The sequence below is a fragment of the Callithrix jacchus genome, chromosome 1 (assembly GCF_049354715.1).
Source record: "Callithrix jacchus isolate 240 chromosome 1, calJac240_pri, whole genome shotgun sequence".
Taxonomy (NCBI): Eukaryota; Metazoa; Chordata; class Mammalia; order Primates; family Cebidae; genus Callithrix; species Callithrix jacchus.
The window spans coordinates 98,869,095-98,895,334 of record NC_133502.1 but is presented as its reverse complement, the minus strand read 5'-3'; positions in this window follow the sequence as shown (position 1 = coordinate 98,895,334).

The window sequence follows — 26,240 nt, the reverse complement described above, 5'->3', positions numbered from 1 at the left end:
GGATGTATTGGCAAAGCACTGATCTGACAGAGGACTAATAACCAGAATATATAAGAAGCTCAAACAACTCTATAGGAAAAAAATCTAATATCCATTTTAAAAATGGGCAAAAGATCTCAATAGACATTTCTCAAAAGAAGACATGCGAATGACAGATACATTAAAAGGAGAGGTAAGATTGATATCTCATTGTGGTTATGTTGATCGATGCTCAACATCATTGATCGTCAGAGAAATGCAAATCAAATCACAATAAGATACCAATATTATCTCTGCTAAAATGGCTTATAGTCAAAAGACAGGCAATAACAAATGTTAGAGAGAATGTGGAGAAAAGTGAACCCTCATACACTGCTGGTGGGAATGTAAATTAGTATGGCCACTATGAAAAACAGTTTGGAGGTTCCTCAAAAAACTAAACATTGAGCTACCATATAATCCAGCAATCCCACTGCTGGCTGTATACCCAGAAGAAAGGAAATCAGTCTATCAAAGAGATATCTGTAATCCCATGTTTGTTGTAGCATATTCACAATAGCCAAGATTAGCAACCTAAGGGGATAAAGAAAATGTGGTTTTCTCCTTCCAAGCAAAGTGCAAAAAAAAAAAGAAAAGAAAAGGAAAGAAAAGAAAATGTGGTACATGTATAGAATGGGGTACTATTCAGCCATAAAAAAGAATGAGATCCTGTAATTTGCAACAACATGGATGCAACTGGAGGTCATTATGCTAAGTGAAATAAGCCAGGCACAGAAAGACATACATTGCATGTTCCCACTTATTTGTGGGATGTAAACATCAAAACAATTGAACACATGGAGATAGAGAGTAGAAGGATGGTAACCAGAGGCTGGGAAGGGTAATAAGACGTTGGGGGCAGGTGGGGATGGCTAATGGGTACAAAAAGTACTTTGAAAGAATGAATGAATAATACCTAGTATTTTATAGCACAACAGGGTGACTGTAGTCAAAATAACTCAATTGTACATCTAAAAATAAAGAGTATAACAGAATTGTTTTTAACACAAAGGATAAATGCTTGAGGTAATAGATACCCCATTTTCCATGATGTGATTATTATGCATTGTATGCCTGTAACAAAATATCTGATGTACCCCATAAATATATACACCTACTATATGCCAACAAAAATAAGAATTAAAAAAAAAAGGAAGAAGAAGAGACGGCAGGGATCCCCAGACCAACTGAAGCCAGCACACCACCTACGTTGTGCTACCACCATGCCCAAGAGGAAGGCTGAAGGGGATAGGATGAACCACAGAGAAGGTAAAGGATGAACCACAGAGAAGATCCGCAAGGTTGATTGCTAACCCTGCTCCTCCAAAGCCAAAGCCTAGGTCTAAAAACACCCCTGCAAAAAATGGAGAGAATGTACTCAAAGGGAAAAAGGGAAAACCTCTGCTGGCAAAGAGGGGAATAAGTCTGCAGAAAATGGAGATGCCAAACAGAGCAGGCACAGAAAGCTGAAGATGCTGGAGATGCCAAGTGAAGTGTCTGCGTTTTTGATGTGTACTCCTAGTGATGCTACAGTTTGAAATGCTATCTTTTGTCAAGTTTTATTAAAATGCAGAATTATGTTTTACTTTTTTTTCTTAGGCTATGTTGTTGTTAGCACACACACTTCATGTTGTTTTGCGGGGACGAGGCATTTGTCACTAATAGAACGTCTCCGAAGCTGGATTGATATGGGGAAAACACCTTTCCCTTCTGGTTTTGAGAGACTTCCTCTTGGTTCCCAAGGGAGGGATTTCCTGACTTTGACACGCATGGCCACCTTGTCGAAAAAGCCTTGTGGTATGGAAAAACGAATTTGTTTTTATGTCCTCTTTTCCCTTTCCACCTTTCAGCATAGACTTAACTCCCTTAAACCCAGACATCTGTTGGGACCTGACCCCAAATAATTGGTTACCAGTGTGTCAGGAAATCTGGACTTTCCAGTGATGGGACTGAGATGGCACCCCTCAGAAGAACAGTGGTTCCATTTCTAGATTGTAGATCTTCAGATAAATTCTGCCATTTTCATTTCACTTCCTGAAAATCAGAGTGGGCTCATGAAAAGTTATTAAACTACATGCTGAATGTAAAATGTCAACCCTCACTCTACACCTCTAAACTTTCCCTGTTCAGAGCATCAGATGAAGACCTCATTGTTTTTTTTCTTTTTTGAGACAGAGTCTTACTCTGTCACCCAGACTGGAGCGCAGTGGTACCATCTCGGCTCACTGCAACCTCTGCCTCCCAGGCTCAAGCAATCCGCCTGCCTCAGCCTCCCAAGTAGCTGGGATTACAGGTGTGCACCACTACCACCGGCTAATTCATTGAGTTTTATAGTGGTTTTCTGACTTTTGGTTGTCCACTGAAGAAGGGAATCTGAAAATTATTGTATATTGTTAATGATTGTCTACCCATGTCCTGCCTGAAATACCATGATTATTACCATGATTACCATGATTATTTATGAATAATATCTTTAATAAAGCTGGATACAGTTTGGCTAGAAAAAAATTAAAAAGAAAGAAAAATGGTGGATTTCTTTCACTGTGTCTGAGTATTAGGAGTCTCCTGTATCATTCTTATCCAAAATTTGAAGGCTTCTCCTAGAGATGTCTGTGTTTATTTCCCGGTACCTACTTCTGGGTTTTGGCCTGCCTTGTGTCAAGGCAGTGATACTTATGGAAAAACAGGAACTCATCTACCTGTCCTCTGACTGGTCTGCTGGTCCTTCGTGTTCTGATCTTCTTTTCCAGTCTGCCTGCTACTGTTTACTTTTCTGATTCCTCAAATAGTTTCTCCAGGCATTATTTCCAGGTTATATTTTTATTGAGTGGTTGAGACAGAGTAGGAAGGGCTTATTAAATTTTACCTGGAACTAGCACTTTTTTTTTTCAGACAAGAGTTTCACTCTTGTTACTCAGGCTAGAGTACAATGGTGCGATCTTGGCTCACTGCAACCTCTGCCTCCCAGGTTGAAGTGATTCACCTGTCTCAGCCTCCTAAGTGGCTGGGATTACAGGCACATGCCACCATACCTGGCTAATTTTTGTACTTTTAGTACAGACAGGTTTCAGGTTTCATCATATTGATCAGGCTGGCCTTGAACTCCTGACCTCAGGTGATCCGTCTGGCTCGGTATTCCAAAGTGCTGGGATTACAGGCATGAGCCACTGGGCCTGGCCAGAACTGGCACTCTTACATGTAACTCTAGTGTTGTCTTTGAGGTTCCAAGGCAGATAATTTACAATCACAGCAGTCTTTGTGGTAAACATATGAATACTTGTGACCTATTGGTTTTATTCCAATGGTAATGGAAGCCTGGGCTATTACAGAAGAAACTCAGAAAGGAGGGAACACTTAACCTTCCCCAGCAGCATTTGCATTCTTACAATTTATCTGCCAATGATGCCTTTTGTGAGCAGTGTTGTGAATCTTAGGGTACTGATCCCAAACAAAATTGGGAAGTTGGCTAAATGCATCATGGAGAACACACGCTTTTCCTTCCACAGCCTCATGACACTTCATGTACTTCTCCATGCAGAAGGATTCCTGCATCCCTTTATTCCTGGAATGGGTATATCGGGTCTAATCACATGTGTCAACTATGATTACAGTGCTGTATTGAGATGATTATTGTGTCTAAGCTCAGAAGGAAATTGGGCTGGGTTCTATTAGTGATGTCTGCTGTGGTCTAGATAAAAGTTAACGGCAGCAGCATGCTGTTGTATTATTTTTCAATGCTCCTACTCTTCTTATATCAAAATTATATACAAAAACATCTGCTATTGTCAGGTGCAGTTTTTGTGTGAATTTAAGGTAACTGGCCTCCCTTACCGCATATCTTTTGTATTTTCATTCTCTCTAATTGTGAAAAAGTCTTGATCATATTTTATAATTTCTGGGATCAGTGAGCAGATGTAGGAAGATTTAGGGAAGAGGTAAGTGGTGGGTATGAGTAGGCAGACTTTCCTTGAATTTTCTCATGATGTCTTGTACATCTAGTAAGGCCAATCATATCCATCTGGGTTTAATATAATAACATGGGAATTTTTCCCAATTGGAAGAGGGTATGGACAGGCTTAAAGGGTAGGCCAGGCTGGGCGTGGTGACTCACGCCTAAAATTCCAGCACTTCGGGAGGTGGAGGCAGGAGGATCACCTGAGGTCAGGAGTTCGAGACCAGCCTGGCCAACATGGTGAAACCCCTCCTTTACTAAAAATACAAAAGTTAGCTGGGTGTGGTGGCACGTGACTGTAATCTCAGCTGCTTGGGAAGCTGAGGGAGGAGAATCACTAACTTGAACCTGGGAGGCAGAAGTTGCAATGAGCCAAGATAGTGCCATTACACTCCAGCCTGGGTGACAGAGCAAGACTCTGTCTTGAAAGAAAGAAAAGAAAGACGGAAAAGAAGAAAAGGAAGGAAGGAAGGAAGGAAGGAAGGAAGGAAGGAAGGAAGGAAGGAAGGAAGGAAGGAAAGGAAGGAAGGGCAAGCAAATGATATGATACCAGTTTTTAGGTAGAGTTTCTTAGCAGGGTCAGTTGTTGCTGTTTCTTCTTTCCTACAAAAGTCATTCCATCAAAAAGGACCCATTACTTCCAAAAGCACTTGGCCTCTATGCAGGCAGGGAAGAGCATCTGACTAGGAAGTGCCTAACTGATCTGGACATATGTGAGCTAGCTTGGAAGAGTGATGAGGGCTGTGGGTTTTGAAATAACATCCACGTGGCTTTGGATTCTGAACTTATAATTTACTCATCGTAAGACTGAGGCTAAATTGGTATTCTTTTGAGCCTGTTCCCTCATCTGTAAAATAGAACAATAATGTTTATCCATTTCCCTCTCTGTAGAGTAACTGTGGAAGCTAAAAGACATAATCTGAAGAAGAAAATGATTGGCATTGCTGTAGGTCCTCAGCAAATGTTAGTTCTTTAATATTCTTAGATTGTGTTGTGGGTGTTAGGCAATCACTGCTCATCTTGGCTCTTCTGCCTGGGGTGGGTGGAAGGGGATAAAATCATGGGAGGTCTAATTGAGTTGAAAGTCTTGACCTTTCTTGGATGGGTAAAGGAGCCATCGTGTTTATCATGCTGAAAATAAATTAGTCCCTCAAGTCAAATGTTACCAGAGCTAATAATGATCCACCTTTTTTAGCAATTGCTATGACATTCAGAACAATTTTTAATTGTGAGTCTCTTTCTTTAAAATAAAAAGTTCACATGAGCAAATGCTAATATTTTAAGAAAATTCTTGGAGGGACTTTAATTGACACATGTAAATGCTGTAGTTCAATTTGCATTTAAATAGACATTCCAAACATTTTCTTTTAAATGGGCTTTATTTCTCTTTTGTAAAACTAAAAATTAATTTTTTCTTTTTAGCAAAATGGGTGCCCGGTAAAGTTCATGGTTAAGAGATGTGGTGCAGCTGTTCTTTTATCTCCTACTCAGAGTGGAAATAGCCTTACCAGAGCAAGGCACAAGTGAACAATAGAAGTAATGTTTTTTTAAAATGTGCTTCTGCAAAGGATTGATCAGTGGCTTAACAAGGATTGACATCAGCATGACATTCTCTCCATCAATACACAAGGCCGCACGGAAAATTATCCCCTATTTACAAGCACAATCAACCTTTCATCTCTGATGTCTCCTGAAGACTACAGTGACCCCCTTAAAATGCACTATAGTGGTGAGCTTTATTTTCTCCCTTTCCTTTTTCTATATGGGAATAGGAGACTTCTCTGAAAAAGCCTCTGATAATGGAGTTTTGGGAGATGGGATTCTCATCTGGAATTTAATTCTTCCAAAGTAATTCTTGAACAGGTGTTTGGTACATTTTCCCAGGTTACTGAGAAGGAGAATCACAGGATAGAGCTTATAATTTATGGAGGTCCCTTATTTAAGTCTCACTTTAGGTCTGTGGCAGGAAAAACCAGCGACTCACCCAAATCCTTGTTCTCCTCTTCATTCTGGGCTAGACTATGAGACCTTCATACAGATAGGTTTGGTCACATGCCTGAGTTTTATTCAAAATTGATATGTACTACTCCCAGCTTGGTTCATAAGAACCTCCCACATGTACCTTGCTCTTTTCTCCTTCTGGCTGGTTGGAATAATGTGATTCTCAGGGCAACCTTGGAAGCCACTTGTTGAAGATGTTATGACTCTATCAGCTTGAGTTCCCTGAATGACTCTTCTGCCAACTTGCTCAGTACTGTTTCCATGAGCAAGAAATACATTTCTACTGAATCTGGGTCACTCTACATTTTTTTTTTCTTTTGCTATAACAGGTAGGCTATCCTTATAAAATAAATAATAAAGCCTCCCTTATAATAATATTTTGGTATACTATATGTTTTAAGAAGGCTATGAGTTCTGCCGACACAGGACCAGAACTCATAGCCTTCTTAAAACATATAGTATACCAAAAGAGTATAGTATACTCTTTTAAGTGCTTGGTATAACACTTAATCCTTATACATCTCCTTCTCTGGGAATCTGAGGCCTAGGTTATTGTGCGGTGACCCAGGTAATAAGCATAGTACCTGATAGATAGTTTCTCTGTCATAGATGGGTTATTTCTTGAATGGTCCCTTACATTCCAGATTTAGGGACAGTTCTGTAATAATTATCCAAGAAGCTGAGTATCTATTGCCATATTCTCCAACTTTGACTGAGAGTCTTTCCTTTGTGTCCAGCTTGCCATGGGGGTTAGGAGAAATAAGAGGGAGCTTGGCTACAGCTGCTGAAGTTGCAGTTAGAGAAGTGGAGAGGCAGGAGAGTGGGGAGGAAGGTAATTTGGAGGGTTTCTAAATGTCAGTGTTCAGGGACAATGCTCTAGCAATGCCCTTTCCATTGTACATTATTATAATAAGTTTAGAAAAATGGTTGTGTTTCAACAACAATGCTGTGGAAACATACAGTGCCCTTTCTCAGTGATGTTACCTACAGGTAGAAAGGATATCTATTTTTAAATGTTTAGTAATATAAATTACCTTGAGCCCCAGACTTTAATTTTGAAGGAAAATGAGATTGGATTTAAATAATTGAAGACACGTGGAGAAACATTTTAATAAAACTTCATATTTTGACTGAGTTCCTTGAGTCTTTTGCGCTCACTCTCATTAGATGTATAATTACCAGGTGGTTGGTAAGAATCATTTAATAGTCTGAACACTTGTGGGGCTTTTTTATCTAGCTGAAAGCTGATTATATTCATCAGGAAAAAACAGTTTAGTCCATCTTCCCCAACCTGAACAGCCCATTCATCCTTTATGCCACTTTCTACATTTTTTACATTGTAATGCATGCCAAGAAAGAACAATACCATACACTTGTGGCTGCACTTCACAATTATTATTTAATTCACATTATATAGCTTTAATTGTAAAGTAAATCTTTTATTGTAAATCCCTGGATTATATGTAAATTCTCTTGGCACAGTTTATACTTTTTGATTGGGTGCGGTGGCTCACGCCTATAATCCCAGCACTTTGGGAGGCCGAGACGAATGGATCACTTGAGGCCAAGAGTTTGAGACCAGCCTCACCAACATGGTGAAACCCTGTCTCTACTAAAAATACAAAAATTAGCTGGGCATCTGGGCAGGCACCTATAATCCCAGCTACTGAGGAGGCTGAGGCAAGACAATCGCTTGAACCCAGGAGGTGAAGGTTGCAGTGAGCTGAAATTACACCACTGCACTCCAGCCTGTGTTGTCAGAGACTCTGTCTCCAAAAAGAAAGAAAGAAACAACCCTTCTGGGCTCTGGACTTCTGGGACTTATTTTACTTTGATGTACAGCTCCTGGAGATTACTTAGCATTGTTCAGCAGCCAGGTACAATTAGTTGTAAAAGGATGTCTGCTACTCCACTCACCTAAGGTGCCTTGAATTTCATCACCATCAGGCCTAGGCATAAGCTAGCTTTCTTCTCTCTGCTTCATCTTCAATGGTTACTTTTCTCTATTCTTTTGATCTTCTTTCTCTCTCTGTTTTTATTTTCTTACATAAAATTTACCTTTTTTCTAAGGTTCCAGTTGCATAGCATCTTAAACTGGGAAAAAAAAACCCTTCACAACCCCACATTTTAATAGAACCAGCTTTTTATAGATATGAGAATTTACTAGTGGAAATGACCCCATTTAAAGTAGTTATGAGTATTTCTGGTGATGTGACTTTGTCTTGAAGGGGTAAGTATTGTCTCATTTGAATGGACAGTACACATATTTTAATCCTGAGTGTCTGCACTGCTATAGCAGTTATTTCTCAATTACCTGCAAAAGAGGCATAGACCATATAGAATAATTTGAAAACATTTGGCTTGGAATGTGTGATATGTTGTGAAGATTATTTCACTAATTACATTTGGTTTGGACTCATATCTAAATATTTCTCTAGAATATGCAACAAATGTCTTCAAAAGAGAGGCAATCTAGAAATAATTGAGACATGGGCAGAGGCCAAAGGACAATAAAAAATTTTCAGAAACAGGTGGTTGTTTAGTTAGGTATTTAAATCTTGCCATATTCTGAAAAGGTTTTGAGGAGAAACAATAACTGTGGTTCCACACTGGGAGCATTATGCCTTTTGAGTCCTAAATGTAAGATTCTAGCTCTTTGTCCAGTGCAGCATTTTGCTGTCTGATAAGAACAACAGAAATAATCCTTCGTGATATGCCCACTATGCTAAATACTTAACATTTATCCTATTTAATCCTCAGATTCCCTGCTCTCCCTGTTTTACAGATGAGGCTCAGAGAGGTTAATTATTGTGCCCCAAGTGACACAGCAAGTGCATGGCAGAAATACTCCTTGAACCCAGCTTGTGTGGCTCTGATGCTTATGTTCCTAACACTTTCCCCTACTGCCTCTGATTTTGTTGATGTTATATTGTGCAGCTGTGTCTTATCTCTAGGAAAAACATCTGGGCATCCTTAAAGTGGTTTTCAGAGCCTGAAGCACTAAGATGAGTGTGAAAGAACCAAAGAACTTGTTAATGTCAAATTATCTCTTCTGAGAAAAGAGTTGTATACGACAGTTTCCCTCCTTGTAGAAATTACTTTGCAGAAACAATCACAGTATCTAAATGTTGTCAGTTCACATCACTACTTTGTCAAGAAGAAGCTTAATGCTTGAGTTACATGATTTTAAACTTGTTTTCAGCCTGAGACTGGCATACCTAATTTTAAATATGCTTTTATTTAAAGGATATTGTTAACTATATTTATTTAGGTGGACTGCTGTCCATTAAGAAGGTTAGCATTTTTCTCTGCAACCTTCAACTTGACAGTTTTAATATCCAGGCTATTAAATATATATATATTAGGAAGTTCTCTAGCAGATAAATCTCTTGTCAAAGCAATTTTTAAAAATGACAAAATAATGAAAAAGGTAAAACATTTAGTTTTCTGATAACATATTCTGCAAGGACTGTCCTCTGTTTTTGTGGTATTGCACAAGGTTGTCTGAAACTGAAGATGCCATACTTGAGACTTTTTGTGGCATTGGCCTCTGAATTCAACTGTGAAGTAAATGTGTTGCATTGGTTTCAAGACAGATGGTGATGAATTACTGAAGAAATTTCGGTCAGAGGTAAAAATCTTAAATTCTTTTTGTCACTTTATTTTTTTTAGATGCCAAGAGTAACTCCTTTTTTTGTGCAGGGGAAGCGAAATAAAACTGACTTTGCTTTATTTAAAAATATTGTTTGGGGGCTGGGTGCAGTGGCTCACACCTGTAATCTCAGCACTTTGGGAGGTGGGTGAATCACCTGAGCTCAGGAGTTTGAGACCAGCTTGGCCAACACGGCTAAACCCATTCTCTACTAAAAATACAAAAATTAGCCAGGCATGGTGATGTGTTGCCTATAATTTCAGCTACTTGGGAGGCTGAGCCAGGAGAATCGTGTGAACCTGGGAGGCAGAAGCTGCAGTGATCCGAGATGATGCCGCTGCACTCCAACCTGTGTGACCAAGTGAGACTTCGTCTCAAAGAAAAAAAAAATACTGTCAAGGTCTTCTTCCCACCCTTTAAGTGCAAGCACCTATAAACATGCATTCCTTCATTCAGCAAACATTTATGGGCCATCCACTCCATTCCAAGTACTGTTCTCTGCAGTAGGAAGGAGAGTGACCATACCACAGAAAGACACATCCCTGGGAGTTTCTCTACATCCGTTTGATGATAATTTACCTGGGGAAACTCTGGCTGAGACTCAAATGTCTTAGGGTATTTGTAAAAAATAAAAGTACAGAGTTTTTCTTTTCTTCTTTGATACACATTTCAATAAGGATTTTATTTACAGAGGCTCTCCCATTTCTTTTGCAAAAGGCATACAGCAACGGAGCCCCTGTGGTTTTCAGAAAACTCACCTGCTTCTTGCTGTTGAAAGTCTGACACAAAGTAAAAGAACTGTGCTGGAACTACTGGTGATGAACAGGGAGTTATTTGTGATAGAGGAAATATGGTACTTTTCCTCTGGTAAGATGTACATTTATTATAGCATTTATCAAATAATTTGGCTTTTCAATACATTATCAGAAATTAGTGAGACTGGTTATGAACTTAATTATGCTTTTCTAAAAAATGTTTTTAGCCTGCTCTCAAACATTTTGAAGTGGACCCTTATTAGAGTTACCAAATTGTATGAAAGCACATTGCCCTCAGCACATAAGGGTCACAGGTGGAATGTAGCAGGGCTGAAATGAAAGATAATGGAAAAATCCAGTACTTGTGTTTGCTACTTAAATGTCATGGCTGAGTAAATGGACTTCTCTACTTCCTAGGACTCGGCTTCTACTACATTAGTCTGGCAGTGATTAGAGAGGAGAGGTTGCTCTGCAAATTGGCTTGGCGAACCATGTAGTTCATCTTTTTATTGTGCAAAACAGAAAAAATTGCTTCTAATCAATCCACTTCAACTTTCAGTCTAAAAATTATTTACCATCTATCAACTGAAAGTACCAGAGAAATGTTCTATTCGAATTAACTGAAGGGAAGAAGCATTTGTATCAATAACTTGATTGTGATTATGGGGGAAGCAATAAAGAGATTTCATCATATCATGATGGAATATGGAAGCCATAAAGAGACTGCATCATTATTGAGGTGTCCTTGACAAGTTGATTAATGCTTTTAGGATAATTAATCTATATTTCAAATATAATTAAACTCTTATTAGCAAAATCAGAAATGTATAATTTAATGACTCTAATGCTCAAAAAGAGATAGATTTTCTGCTCAAACAGAACATTATTAATTTTGAACTTTTCACAATCTTTGCATTAGATTCATATGACTGATCAATCCCTCTGCTTTGTAACTGCCCTAGGATGTAAACTTTGAGGTGCTTAGATAAAAGTTTATTATTCTTAATTTTCTCAAAACACAGGTTAACAGAGAACTGATGTGACGCACAGAGAAATTTTACAAATTTCCACTTTGCTCATCAGCACAATGACTTTAAAAAGCGAATTAATAAATCACACTTCTAGATGAAGTATAATAGTTGGATGACATCCAATTTTGGGAGAGGAAGAAAAAAAAATTAGTTTGAGATAGTGCAGATTACAAAAGTAGACTCCTTTAAGCTGGTCCTTAACACAGCTGGCTTCATTAAGAAAACATCTAGGACCAGCAGCCAGGTCTGCCCAGAAGGAGAGAAAAGAAAGGATCAGTAGAGGAGGGATCTGTGGCAAGTTTTTATGAAATTCGGGCAGCCTGTGCTGAGATTTAGGATGTATCAGGCTAAGAAACCTTGACCTCATTTGAGGAAAAGAAACCTCACCCACAGCTCCAAACCAGGAAATATTGTTCCACTTCTCAAAAACCAAAGATTTTCTGGTGCAACTGGAGTCCAAATTTCTGAAAAAGAACCTTAGCATAGATGAACAAAGTCTGTTGAAACCAACATTTTTTGATTAGTTCTAATTCTTTTCATTAGCGAAACCAAAATCATCTATATTAAAAATACTTAGTTCTTTTGTAGAGAAAACTCACCTCTTTTAGATGAATATTGTTTGCACAGTGGGTTATTAGGCTGTATCTTCAGATAATGTCATGTCTTTTTGGGTGCAGAGGTTTCAATTCTAGGCCTCCATTTCAAAAGAAGCCCCTTTAACCTTTGTAAAAAAAAAAAAAAAAAAATAGAACTCCCCTGGAGAAGCCTCCCCTTTTGTGGTCTCTCTCTGCCCCTTCCCCTTCTGTCCTCAACAGTGCTTGCTCTTGAGCAGACTTATGCCTACAAGAGAGAGAGGAAAAGGCAGCTTGCTTTTGCTTTGATTTGGGTTTGCTCTTCATTACCCATTCTCAGTTCTCCTCTCATTACTGGTGCCAAATATATTATTAACACTCAAACAAAACTTCCTACCTCTTGCAAGTTAAGAGGGTTAAGTGGACATTGTGTATATGGCACATATGAGACTGCCTGAACCACAGCATCCTAGTGCTTTAGTCCTCTGCTCCCCTAGAAGGGCCTCATTAAAAGACTGAAAGGCAAGTAGTAGAGAAGAAGAGAGGAAGGATCAGGGAAGGACTCTGCAGTGCGATGCTTTATATAGACATAGGGCTCACAGGTAGCCTCCTCCCTGTCAGTGGGGAGGAAGGACTGCCTAGGGGATTTTTACATGGTTGTGCTGCTACTGGCGGGTTAGACCTAAATGGTGGCTTCCAGGCTTTCCCTGTCTTTAAGGGTTGTTTATATATTATGTATTTAGTTCCAAGTCACAAACTCTCAGGGTCTTGGTTCCCTGATTGCAAAAAAGAGAATGTTGGCTTAATGGGTAAGTTTCTCAGGTCCCTTACAGTCCTAACATTTGAAATAATCTTGCAAACCTTCTTCACTCATGTACCAGGAATATTCCAGAAAACAGAAAGTTTGGATAATCAGGAATGTAAAGAAGGTTCCAAATCCATCTGGAACACAATAGTACATTTTTTCTTTAAAATTGTCTTCTTAAGCCTGTGTACACATGGAGTTCAAATTTTATTTGCAGCAAGTCAGGGCTGCCCAAAGACCTGGTTAGCTCTCACTAAACATTTCAGACAGAAGCATCTCCCAGGGCAAGGATGTTCTGTGCATATTCATAAACAAAACCAGTTTCCCACATTCAGAAATGACTGTTCATTCTCATATTCTTGTTCAAATATTTTGTTCGCTGAGAAGTTTAGGGTTATAGAATACTTCAGGGAAAAATGTGCAAAATATAAAATGAAGATTTTTGTGCCATTTTTTTTTTTTTTTAGTTAGAGTCTCCCTCTCACCCCCAGCCTGGAGTTCAGTAGCATGATCTTGGCTCACTGCTGCCTCCGCCTACCAGGGTCAAGGGATTCTCCTGCCTCAGTCTCCCAAGTAGCTGGGACCATAGGCCCGCGCCACCACACCTGGCTAATTTTTTGTATTTTTAGTAGAGATGGGGGTTTCCCCTTGCTGGCCAGGCTGGTTTCTAACTCCTGACCTCATGATCAGTCTGCCTCGACCTCCCAAAGTGCTGGGATTACAGACGTGAGCCACTGCGCCCAGGCTTGTGCCATTTGTCTTCTAAGAGAGACTACAGCTAACTTGTATTTGTTTTTCCTCCCCCTCCTCTTTCTCCTTCTTTTTTCTTTCTCCTATTCTCCGTCCCCGCCCTCCCCCACCCCGGAAGTACCTCTGGCAGCAAATGCTTAGGCACCTGTACAGGTCAGAACTTTGGTACAATATTTGCCTTGGATATGAACTCTCTTCCCTGCCCCCTATTAAAGGTTTTTTAAAATTTCTCTTGGGTTGATACAAACATTAAAATAACTATTAAAATTATTGTTGGGGAGACTGATCCAAGATGGTTGATCGCTAACATCTCGGGACTGCAGCTCTCAGTGAAGGCGTGGAGAACTAGAGGACGCCACACTTTCAGACAAATTCTGGTCGCTCAAGGAGCAGAAGATCCCCAGTGAAGGAATCACACGGGTCGCCAGCGAGACTTTCATGGCCGGCGCAACGGTTTCCCTGGCGCCTCGGCGCAGCAGCTCTTGGAGCAGAGTAAACAGGTTCGGAGGACCCACAAAGGCCCCCAGCACACCAGAGCCCGGCGCAGCGGCTGTGACAGCACCTAGACACGGCAGCGCTCGGCGCAGAGGCGCAGAGTAAACGGGACCGGTTCACCTTCTGACCGAGGTTTGGAGCCCCGGGAAGGCAGAGTCACGCACTACGGACACAAGAAGGAAGCCAGACAAGAGAATCCTGGGCAGAAAAGCACCATCAGTTTTAACGCCGCTGCTCTGGCCCTGGGAACTAACAACCTGGACGCCCACTCAAGAGACCTAATCTGAAACTAGCAAAGACCACAGGAGGATAAACTTACAATGACGGGAAGAAACCAGCATAAAAACGCTGAGAATACTCAAAGTCAGAACACCTCTCCCTCTAAAGATGATCACAGTTCCACATCGACAATGGAACAAGGCTTGATGGAGAATGAGCGCATCCCAATGACAGAAGTACTCTTCAAGGAATGGATAATAACAAACTTCAGTGAGTTAAAAGAACATGTTGTAGCCCAACATAAAGAAACTAGGAACTTTGAAAAAAAGTTTGATGAAATCCTATTGAGAATAGACAACTTAGAGAGGAGTATGAGTGAAATAATGGAACTGAAGAATATAATACAGGAACTCCGAGAAGTTTGCACAAGTTTAAACACTCGAATTGTTCAAGCAGAAGAAGGGATATCAGAGGTCAAAGTCCAACTTAATGAAATAAAACGTGAAGAAAAGATTAGAGAAAAAAGGATAAAAAGGAATGAGCAAAGTCTCTAAGAAATGTGGGACTATGTGAAAAGACCAAATCTACATTTGATAGGTGTACCTGAATGCGACGGAGAGAATGAATCCAAGCTGGAAAATACCCTTCAGGAAATTATTCAGGAAAATTTTCCTGAACTAGCAAAGCAGATCAATATTCAACCCCAGGTAATACAGAGAACACCACAAAGATATTCCTCAAGAAGAGCAACCCCAAGGCACATAATCGTTAGATTCACCAGGGCTGAAACGAAGGAGAAAATACTAAGGGCAGCCAGAGAGAAAGGTCAGGTTACCCACAAAGGCAAGCCAATCAGACTTACAGCAGATCTCTCAGCAGAAACTCTACAAGCCAGAAGAGAGTGGGGGCCAATATTCAACATCCTCAAAGAACAGAACCTTTAGCCCAGAATTTCATATCCAGCCAAACTAAGCTTCACAACTGAAGGAAAAATAAAATCTTTTATGAACAAGCAAGAACTCAGAGATTTTATTACCACCAAACCTGCTTTACAAGAGCTTCTGAAAGAGGCATTACACATAGAAAGAAACAACCAGTATCAGCCCTTCTAAAAATATACCAAAAAGTAAAGAGCACCAACATAAAGAAGAATTTACACCAACGAATGGATAAAACAGCCAGTCATCATCAAATGGCAGTAACCCTAAATTTAAATCGACTAAATCCCCCAATCAAAAGACACAGCCAAAACCCAACGGCATGTTACATCCAGACCTGTTTCACAGGCAAGGATACACAAAGACTCAAAACAAAGGGATGGAGAAAGATTTACCAACCAAATGGAGAGCAAAAATAAATAAATAAATAAATAAATAAATAAATAAATAAATAAAAGCAGGAGTTGCAATTCTCATATAGGATAAAATAGATTTTAAAACAACAAAGATATAGTGGTAAAAGGATCAATGCAACAACAAGAGCTAATGATCCTAACACCCAGATACATAGAGACTTAGACACAATAAGACAGAAAATTAATAAGGATATCAAGAACTCGAACTCAGATCCGGAACAAGTAAACTTAATAAATATTTATAGAGCTCTTCACTTCAAATACACAAAATAAACATTATAGTCAATACCACATCACACACGTACTCATTCATAGGTTTACATGAAACATTGGCCATTATTAATACCCATTTTTTTTTAAGAATAAAGCAATATTTCCACTCACTCTCCCTCTTTCTCTTCCTGTTTCTTCCTCTTCTTTACTCATTTTTTTCTTCTTTCCTTCACTTAGAAAAAAAAAAAAATCAACTTGTAAATCTCTAGATCCAGGTCGGCAATGTCTCTCTCATTGCTTGAATTCCTTCCTTCCCTTCCCTCGCTCCCTCCCTCCCTCCCCCCTTCCTCCCTTCCTTCATCCCTACCTTCCTCAAAAAAAAAAAAAAAAAAAAAAATTATTGTTGGATGGACACGGTGGCTCACACCTGTAATTTTAGCACTTTGGGAGGCCAAGGCAGTTGGATCACAAGATCAAGAGATGGAGATCATCCTGGCCAACATGGTGAAACCTCGTCTCTACTAAAAATGCAAAAATTAGCTGGTCATGGTGGTGGTCGCCTGTAATCCCAGCTACTCGGGAGGCTGAGGCAGGAGAATCCCTTGAACCAGGGGGTCAGAGATTGCAGTGAGCCGAGATTGTGCTACTGCATTCCAGCCTGTTGACAGAGTAAGACTCCATCTCAATAAATAAATAAATAAAATTATTCTCCAGCTCCTCTTTGCACACTCACCCCATTGGAATGAAGCTAGGAGGGGAAAGAGGAACAGGCAATTGATTCGATATAAGGTTGACCAGAGTCAGAAAGTCCATAGGACAAACTCGACTGTCTCTTGGCTGATGCAATCTGTAAACCTAAATAGGAAGCGCCCCTGGTTCCCCCGTCCTGGTGCCGGGCGCCAGGCAAGGGCTCTGTCAGCCATGCAGGATGAGAAGGACGTTCTGTGAGTGTGGAAATACGCACGGCCCCTGGGAACCACTGGGATTGTGCCCTGCAGTTTCCAGTTCGCAAGAAAAGATGACATTTTGAGTCGCCTAGTTATAGCTTCTATTTTCCTGCCATTTCCGAGTCCGGCTCCCTGTTCTGCCTGGGAATGAGAGCAGGTTTCTGTGGGAGACCCCCCCTCTCCCTCGGCTGGCGCTTTCCACAGGCTACCAGGACGCCATTCACGAGGGGATCCCTTCTGCTTCTCTCCCCCGACCCCCACTTTTTTTTCTTCTTCTAATGTTACCTTCCGTGAGGAGGGGAAAAAGGAGGGAGAAGTGTCGCCTTCCCCCGGGGCTCCTGACCTCAGGAGCGTGATTCTGGAGAGGCAAAGCCTGAGCGCAATCCCGCGGGAGCAGGTGTAAGAATCGGGCGCCTGGACGGCGCAGTCCCTTTTCATAGGTTAAAAAGGAAAAGCTTTTATATATTGAATGATGACGGAGGGTGGGGTTCGGTTTGGGGGGCTGGGAGGAAGAAAAGGGGGCATGTTTAGGAAACTGTGACAACCTGAGATTTATGGATAAACAGTCTGTGCGCCTTTTTGGAAGGCGGATTCCGAGCTCTCCTTCTCTTTTATTCCATTTACACTTCCAACTTTGGACTTTTTTGTGTGATTTTATAAGAGGGATATCTCCTTAAAAAAAAAAAAGCACAACAAATTCTAAACACAAACTATAAGTAGAAATCAGCCCTCCACATGGGTGTGTGCTATACTCAGTACCTGGGTGACGGGGTCAATTGTATCCAAACCTCAGCATCACATAATATACCCCAGTAACAGACCTGCACGTATACCCCCGAATCTAAAATAAAAGTCGAAATTATAAAAATAAACAAAAATAATTCTGGTGTATTTAAAGTAGTATCATTCTATCATACACCCGGAATCAAGTAATATTTATATATGTAAATGTGTATCTCTGTACACACATATATAAATATATATGAATCGGTAATCTTAGAATTCTAGAATATTAGGGCTAACTGAATCCTTTGTACCCAGTGAACAGCCCAACTTACTTGACAGAAGAGCTGATCTCACAGGTCTTTGTCTTCTTTTCAAGCGGTATATTTCTGTTCTCTCTGCATTGGAGTGTTTTTAATAATTATGTCATGCCAGATCACTTTCATGACATGCCAGAAGTATATAATGTTTAGGTGACTTCAACTCACGCTTTATAAACACTTAGAGTTAATTTTACCTTCTGCATTTCTGTTTTCCAAGAAAATGCAGAATTTGCTTACAGAATTTGGTGTTAACCAAACAGGGGCAAGTGAGTGTTCTTTCTTGTTTAAGGGTTCTTTCATTCCTGATATTTCTCTGCATCCATGGAAAGGAGACACTGGAGTCAGGATCTTTCTAGTGATTTATGATGCATTGTATGGGTTTCTAATGGTTGTGGGAAGGGGCTATTTACTGAGGAGAAATCCACAGTGAGTGAAAACACTTTCTCTGAAGGTTTCTAATTTCTCTGCAGTAGCTGAGCAAGAGCCAATGTCCATTTCTGCTTTACACTCTGGGGACTATGAAGAGCTCTTTTGCGAAGAGCCTTTTTAGGGCACATACTCACCATGTTTCTCAGGTCTTTGGAGATGTGGTGCTGCTGAGATTTACAAAGCGAAGGGTAATAATGGTAAACACTAAACATTTCTAAGTAGGGTTACATTTTAAAATACCTCTCATTTTCTTTACCTTTTAATATCAGTGGATAAAGCTGTTCTGCTGTCAAATACAACATCCTCCCTTTCCTGTGCAACTCCTGTTAACTGGCTATCGGTGTTTATAGGAATAAAAAAGGCACAGCTTATTGAGAATCTGTTCTGTTCTAGACCCAGGGTTAGGTACTTTACATGCATTATTTCACTTAGTATTAACTACAATCCTCTGAGGTATTTTGTTTTACGAATGAGCAAACTGAAGCTCAGAGAGGTGAAATAAGTTGCACAACATTATAGGGTAACAAGAAATAGAATTGGGGATGACGTTTAAGTCTATCTTACTCTAGAAACTGAGTTCTTAATCTTTGTTAAATCATTGATTCCAGAGAATTTTAGTTTTCATTTATCTGGTCAAATTAGAGCAATAGCTTTTAGTTCTCCACTGTTGATATGGCTTGGCTGTGTCCCCACCCAAATCTCATCTCATCTTGAATCATAGTTCCCATAATCCCCATGTGTCATGGGAGAGACCCAGTGGGAGATAATTGAATAATGGGGGTGATTACCCTCATGTTGTTCTTGTGATAGTGAGTGACTTCTTATAAGACTTGATGATTTTATAAGGGGCTTTCCCTCACCTTTGCTCAGCACTTCTCTCTCCTGCTGCCATGTGAAGAAGGATGTGCTTGCTTCCCCTTCTGCCATGATTTTAAGTTTCCTGAGGCCTCCTTAGCCATGCAGAACTGAGTCAATTAAACCTCTTTCCTTTATAAATTACCCAGTCCCTGTCCATTCTTTATAGCAGTGTGAGAACAGACTAATAAAACTGTATTCTGTTTTTTTTTTTTTTTCTTGAGATGGAGTCTTGCTCTTGTCACCCAGGCTGGAGTGCAGTGATGCAATCTTGGCTCACTGCAACCTCTGCCTCCTGGGTTCAAGTGATTCTTCTGCCTCAGTCTCCCAAGTAGCTAGGATTACAGATGCCCGCCACCACTCCTGGATAATGTTTTGTATTTTTAGTAGAGACAGGGTTTCGCCATTGTTGGTCAGACTGGTCTTGAACTCCTTACCTCTGGTGGTCCACCCACCTTGGCTTCCCAAAGTACTAGGATTACAGGCATGAGCCACTGCACCCGGTCATACAACTGTATTCTAACATGATTTCTTTATTTTTATATAGCTCTAACATTTGAAGAAAAACAGTTTAATTCCATAATAATAATAGACATTTGTTCAGTATTTAGTTTCTAAATCCCTGTCCCGCAATTGTTCTCACTAATTCTAACATTAATCTTGCAGGGCAGTGTGTGGAAAAGATCCCTAGACCACCAGCATCAGATATAGAATTCCTTGATGTGCTGGTTTAAAATGCATCCCCCGGGTACTAGGATAAGAATCTGGGCAGTCAGATGGGACCCAAGAAGCTGCCTTTTAAGAAGCTCTCACACATGTGAATGAATTAGAAAACAATTCCATGAATTTTGGAATCAAATCTTGATTTCTATTCCGTTTTTAGCTTGTTTTAATTGTCTGACCATAGACAAGCTATTTATTATAGAGTTGTGGTGAACATTAGATAGTGTGTATAAAAACAGTAATGTTTAAGAGTTGGACTGATGCTGAAAGCTAATGCTTTTTGAGCACTATGTGCCAGACATTGTATAAACTTTGCATATATAAACTTATTGAAGCTTCATAGCAACCATGTAAGGGAAGATCATCATGATTCCCAATTTATAGAAGAGAAGGCTGGAGCACAGTGATGAAGCTGAGCCAGGATTTGGTATCAGGAAGTCTAACCTCAGGGTTGCATTCTTCAACTCTGTACCCAGCTCTCTTTCATAGTTGGTATCAATTGATTGTTAATTCCCTTTGGACCATGTGATAAAAACAACAGCGACAAAAACTGATAAGAATACTGGGTGGGGCCGGGTGCGGTGGCTCAAGCCTGTAATCCCAGCACTTTGGGAGGCCGAGGCAGGTGGGTCACAAGGTCAAGAGATCAAGACCATCCTGGTCAACATGGTGGAACCCCGTCTCTACTAAAAATACAAAAAGTTAGCTGGGCATGGTGGCGCATGCCTGTAATCCCAGCTACTCAGGAGGCTGAGGTAGGAGAATTGCCTGAACCCAGGAGGCAGAGGTTGCGGTGAGCCGAGATCGTGCCATTGCAATCCAGCCTGGGTAACAAGAGCGAAACTCCATCTCAGAAAAAAAAAAGAATACTGGGTGGAAAACAGTGAGAACATTTTCCTTCCGACCTAGAATATGTAATCACTATATGGTCAGTTTCTCTTTGAGATTATTCATTCAGTCCAGTATCAGATGTATGCATTTGACAACACACAGCAGAGATCTGTTTGCATATCCAATGGCTTGCTATGTGCAGGGCTACTCAAAATGTGATTCTTGGACTTGCAGCATCGGAATCATCTCAAAGTTTGTTAGAAAAGCAAATTCCTGGACCCCACCTTAGATCAATAAATCAGAATCTTGGGGCATGGAGCCCAGCAACCTGCTTGAACATGCTCTGCAGGCGATATTGATGCACTCAACGGTTGAGAACCACTGGTGTAAAACATGAAGTGAGAAACTTGAAAAGCAGCAGAAACACTGACATGTCTTTACTTCCTAGTGATTTATCTAGAATTATGGTTGATCTTCTTGAGAAATAGAGTGTTCATTTAGAGGCTTCTCTATTCCAGGCACTGCTAGGTGTTAGATATTCAACTATAACAAGACATGGTTCTGGTGCCAATGAGGCTGCAGTCTAATGAGAAGGAAAGATGGACACATCAAACTAGAACATACTGCATGCAGTGCCGTGACGGAGCATGGACAAAGCACCACAGTTTGGCTTTCACTGGAGCTGAGATCAAGCAGAAGGGCTGTCAGCAAGGGGAGAGCTGACTGGTGCCTTGAAGTATAGAGGCTTGCCTTAGATGGAGAAGATGGTCAACAGAGGCTTATTGAAAAACTCAGCCTCACTTCATTTAAGAGTAGAGTAGCAACGGTTATGACAACTTTGTCCTCAAAACAATATCCAGTAGAAGAATTAATTATGAGTGGCTACAGATAATACTACACATGTATGTGGTATCTAGGTGTAGGAGGTAGGGGTATTTCAGAGAATAGAGGAGATGTATGAAATAGTCGGTTAGCTCAGATCCGGGAAGACTTCCTGGAGGAGGAAATCAGATGGATATACATTACAGAGATAAAAAGGTTTTCGAGACAGAAGGGGCAGCTGACTCCAAAAACAGTATATAAAAGGCAGTCCTTCTCAACTTTTGGAAAGTGATGGCTCTTGAGGAACAGGTAATATTTATGAGGTACCCTGGATGGACAGCTGTTCAAAGCTGGAGGCAGCCCAGTCCATTGAGGTGGAGGGGGCTTAATCGTTTTTGAGGCTTCAGTCCATTTGGTGCCACACAGGTAGGTGTACTCTGGTTTCGGGGAGTATTAGTTGCTCTCAATAACTGGAGTATACAGGAAGAGGCTAAAAATGTGGTTTGGAGAGTGGGGTAGGTAGCAGATATCATCTCCTGAGGAATTATTTTAATGTATCAAATGAGATAAACTGCCATTTCAAATGAAATCAAAATAAGTTTTGTAGCCAGTATTTCTTACAAAGTACTGTAAATCAGCCAGCCTCTTCTCTAGAAGGTAAAGTGCAGGAAGAATTTTTCTCTTGCCCCTTTGGGTGTGTCAGGGGAAGAGGTTTTCCTGCCACCTCGGGTGCAGAAAGGAGGTTCTGTGTTGTTGCAATCAGAAGGTGAGAATCTGATTAAACAAGTTCCAGAAATTGTCGTTTTTGATTGGAAACAGCTCCACTACTCATTTTCTTCTGTGTAGGATGAGAATTGTCAAGCCCTGCTTCATTGAAACACCTTTAATCACACTCATTTGGGCTTTTATCTTAACAACCATACTTTCTGGGAAATGGAATTGGTACAGTTTAAATATAAATCTTATCTAAATGTTATTTTACATGAAACACGAAGCTTAAATTGTCAATCCATTTTCCTCTATATGTCTACTTTCTTAGAATCAGACTTTTTAGCCAGGTCATACAGGGACTAAAGTTATTAGTGCACATGGAAGCACAACCTTCATCTCCTCAAAAAAAGAATACTGGGGCTTTGGCCCTTGGACAATTTCCTCTGCCTCTCTTTCCCTCCTGGGCCTTATTTTATAATCTAAGCAGAGAGAGCAGAAGGAACAGATAAGACTATAAGATTCATATTGGAAAAGGTAAAAGCAAACATACAAACAGAAGCCCCAACTGTTGGGGAAAAAAAAGAACATATCTGGAAATAGAGTTGGAGATGAAATGCTGCTTGGGAATATCCAAGAATTTTTTGTTTGGGATTTGAGAACTGCCATTTATGGGGAAGATAAGACAAAAATGGAGACAACAGATTTTAAAGATGTTTTGCTATACATAAGAATTCACTCTCTTCCTCCTGGGACCTCTAGTCTTTATACACATCTATACACACATACACCACCTAGAACTTGGGTGTTGGCGAGTTGTACAAGCATACTTTTATTTGAGCTTTAGTAAAGGCTGCATTTAATCAGTCTTTTAGAATTCAGTATAATTTTTGGCTTTCCACCATGAGATCACTGGTGAGGTTTAAAGGAGGTAGTTGTGCAAAAGAGGTGAGAGAAAATACATCATCCAGGAGTTTGTAGTAAAGATGTTTTTGTCAGGGAATGGTTTCCTGAGAGTGGTAAAATAAGTGAGGGGGACACCTCTAGAATAACTTTATTTCTTGAGATCAAGTTAGGGTATACAATGGTAGAGGAAACTTTTATGTATTCCTTTTTTTTTTTTTTTTTCCTAATTTAAACCAGAAGGTGGTATCAGAGTAGAAATTTATTCTGAGAATTCAGGCAAAATCTTCACGCTGTGAAGTTATGGTTGGGTGAGAAGGGGTGAAACTGCTGAACAGAGGGTATGTATGTATCAGTAAGCCTTTTTTTTTTTTTTTAACTGGTCATAAATACACATAATATAAAATGTACCACTCTGAGAGGCTGAGGCAGGAAAATCACTTGAACCCGGGAGATGGAGGTTGTAGTGAGTTGAGATTGCACCACTGCACTCCAGCCTGGGTAACAGAGTGAGACTCTGCTCAAAAAAAAAAAAAGTACCACCCTAACCATTTCTAAGTGTACAATCCATTAGTGTTAAGTACGTTCACATCCTTGTGCAACCAATCTCTGTAATTTTTAAGTCACATTGCAAAGGTAGATATAGGGAGGGGTGAAGAATTGTGGCCATTTTTGTAGTCTACCATAGGATTCTAGAATTTTGGTTGGAGTAGTAGAGGTGAGAAGTTTACCAGAAAGGTATTTGAGTTTTTATAATAAGATGGTTGGTCTTGTATACTAGTATAAATTGAATATTCCAGAACCCTTTGACTTGTTGAAAGTAAGACTTAAGAGGCTATGTATAAATTTTTCTTGGAATGTTTATCACATAACTTTGATGCTTAACCTTTAAAAATGCCAATGATTAATTTTTAAAATAACTTAATTTTGGAATAAATTTAGATTTACAGAAAAGTTGCAAGCATAGTTCAGAGCCCCCTGTATCTTTTATCCAGCCTCCTCCAATATTAACATCTTATCACCATGGTACATGTGTCCAAACTAAGAAACTAACAGTGGTACCTTACTATCAACTAAACACCAGACTTTATTTGGGTTTCACCAGTTTTTCCATTAATGTTCTTTTTCTGCTCCAGAATAGAGTAGGATACCATGTTGCATTCTACCAACTCTTAATTTTAACTGTGAAAAAATTCTCAAACCACAAACTGTTTTAAAAAATTCTCTTTAGACTGAAGGGGCTAAAGAAAAAAATTAATTAAAAAAATTCTCAGATATCATGATGAAACTGTTTCTGGCTCTTCTTGAGGAGTCCTCCACTTGAAGCAGTTCATTTTCTCAGTTCCTAACTCTGACCATGTCCTATTAACCTATTCTACTAGATCCCACTGACTTTCTAATATGTTGTGGTGATGAGGAGTTTATTCCAGCCTCTCCCAGCTTCAGAAAGCCTCCTTCTCTCTTGCCCCTCTTTCAGACTCTGAGTTTCCTCCATATCCCTCTTTCAGGGACCCCCCCCCCAGGAGGTTTTTCTCACATCCCCAGAGCTCCTTTCCTCAGCCCATGTCAAGCCTCTCTTAAATGCATAAAATTTAATGTATATGACTGCTAGAGTCTGACTCCCCTGGGTGGACATGCTCCTTATGAAGGGTTGGTTCCATGCTGCTTGATTTGCAGCTGTGAGTCTCAGTGGTGGTAGGGGCTGAGTGGGCAGGCTTGAGGGGAGGGCAGGAGTCTTTCACGTTTCCCTTGTATGTCTTACCTGGCCATTTTCCTATTCACTGTTATTGATGTGAATGTGACTTATACTTTGTTAGGTCCAAAGAAGTAAAAACCAAACCCAACCCAACCGACCAACCACAAACATGTTATGGGGGAGTTGATTAAATAATAGTAATTATTATTATTTTAATATGGAAACTTGTTCTTCTATAGGAGATATTAGACTCCTGTTTGTACCCTTTGTTCATTCATTGTTTCTGCAGGTCAATCCAAGTTCTTCCCACAATTTCAACCTCGGGGCCTTCTTCAGAGCTGTAACTTAGTTTCGGGCTGTGCTGTGCATGACAGACATGAGCTATAGGGAATGAAGACAATGGAGTGCTGGTCCCAGAGGCCCCAGAACTTGTTTTCTTGACCAGTCCCTGATACCAGCCAGCCCTGTGGTCATTACTGCCCGCTCAGAACGTAGAGTGAGACATGCACAGCTGTTGGACTCCTGGGCAGGATAATGTGCCTGCCCTTCTAGCGAACTAATTAACCAAGCTAAAGCAGAACAGTTTTCTTTCCCAAGTGCTTTCTTGCCTCCAGAAACTTATTATCTTCCTGGGTGTATCTGGAGACTCATGACTTGTCAGCATCATACAAAACATGAATTTTTCTGTCCACAGCAATACCACCCATATGTTCCTGCTTTCCATTCACAGTCTATGTTGTGGGCACATAGTAGGTGTATACGTTTATGGGATACATGAGATATTTGGATACAGGCATATAATGCATAATAATCACATCAGAGTAAATGGAGGTATTCATCACCTCAAGCATTTATCCCTTCTTTGTGTTACAAACAATTCAATTACACTCTTTTAGTTATTTTTAAAGATAAAATTGTTGACTGTAGTCACCCTGTTGTGCTATCAAATACTAGATAATGTCATTCTATCTACCTATGTTTCCATACCAATTAACCATCCCACTGGTTCCCCTCCCCTGCCCACTACCCTTCCTAGCCTCCAGTAAATATCCTTCTATTCTCCATCTCCATGACTTCAATTGTTTTAATTATTTTAGCTCCCACAAATAAATTTGTCTTTCCGTGCCTGGCTTATTTCACTCAACATAATGGCCTTTAGATCCATCCATGTCATTGCATATGAACAGGATCTCATTCTTTTTTATGGCTGAATAGTACTCCATTGTGTACCACATTTTCTTTATCCATTCATCTGTTGATGGACACTTAGGTTGCTTCCAAATCTTGGCTATTGTGACTAGTGCTGTAATAAACATAAGAATGCATATATCTCTTTGATATACCAATTTCCTTTCTTTTGGGCATATAACTAGCAGTGGGATTGCTGGATCATATTGCAGCTCTATTTTTAGTGTTTTGAGGAAACTCCAGGCCATTTTCTATAGCGGTTGTACTACTTTGCA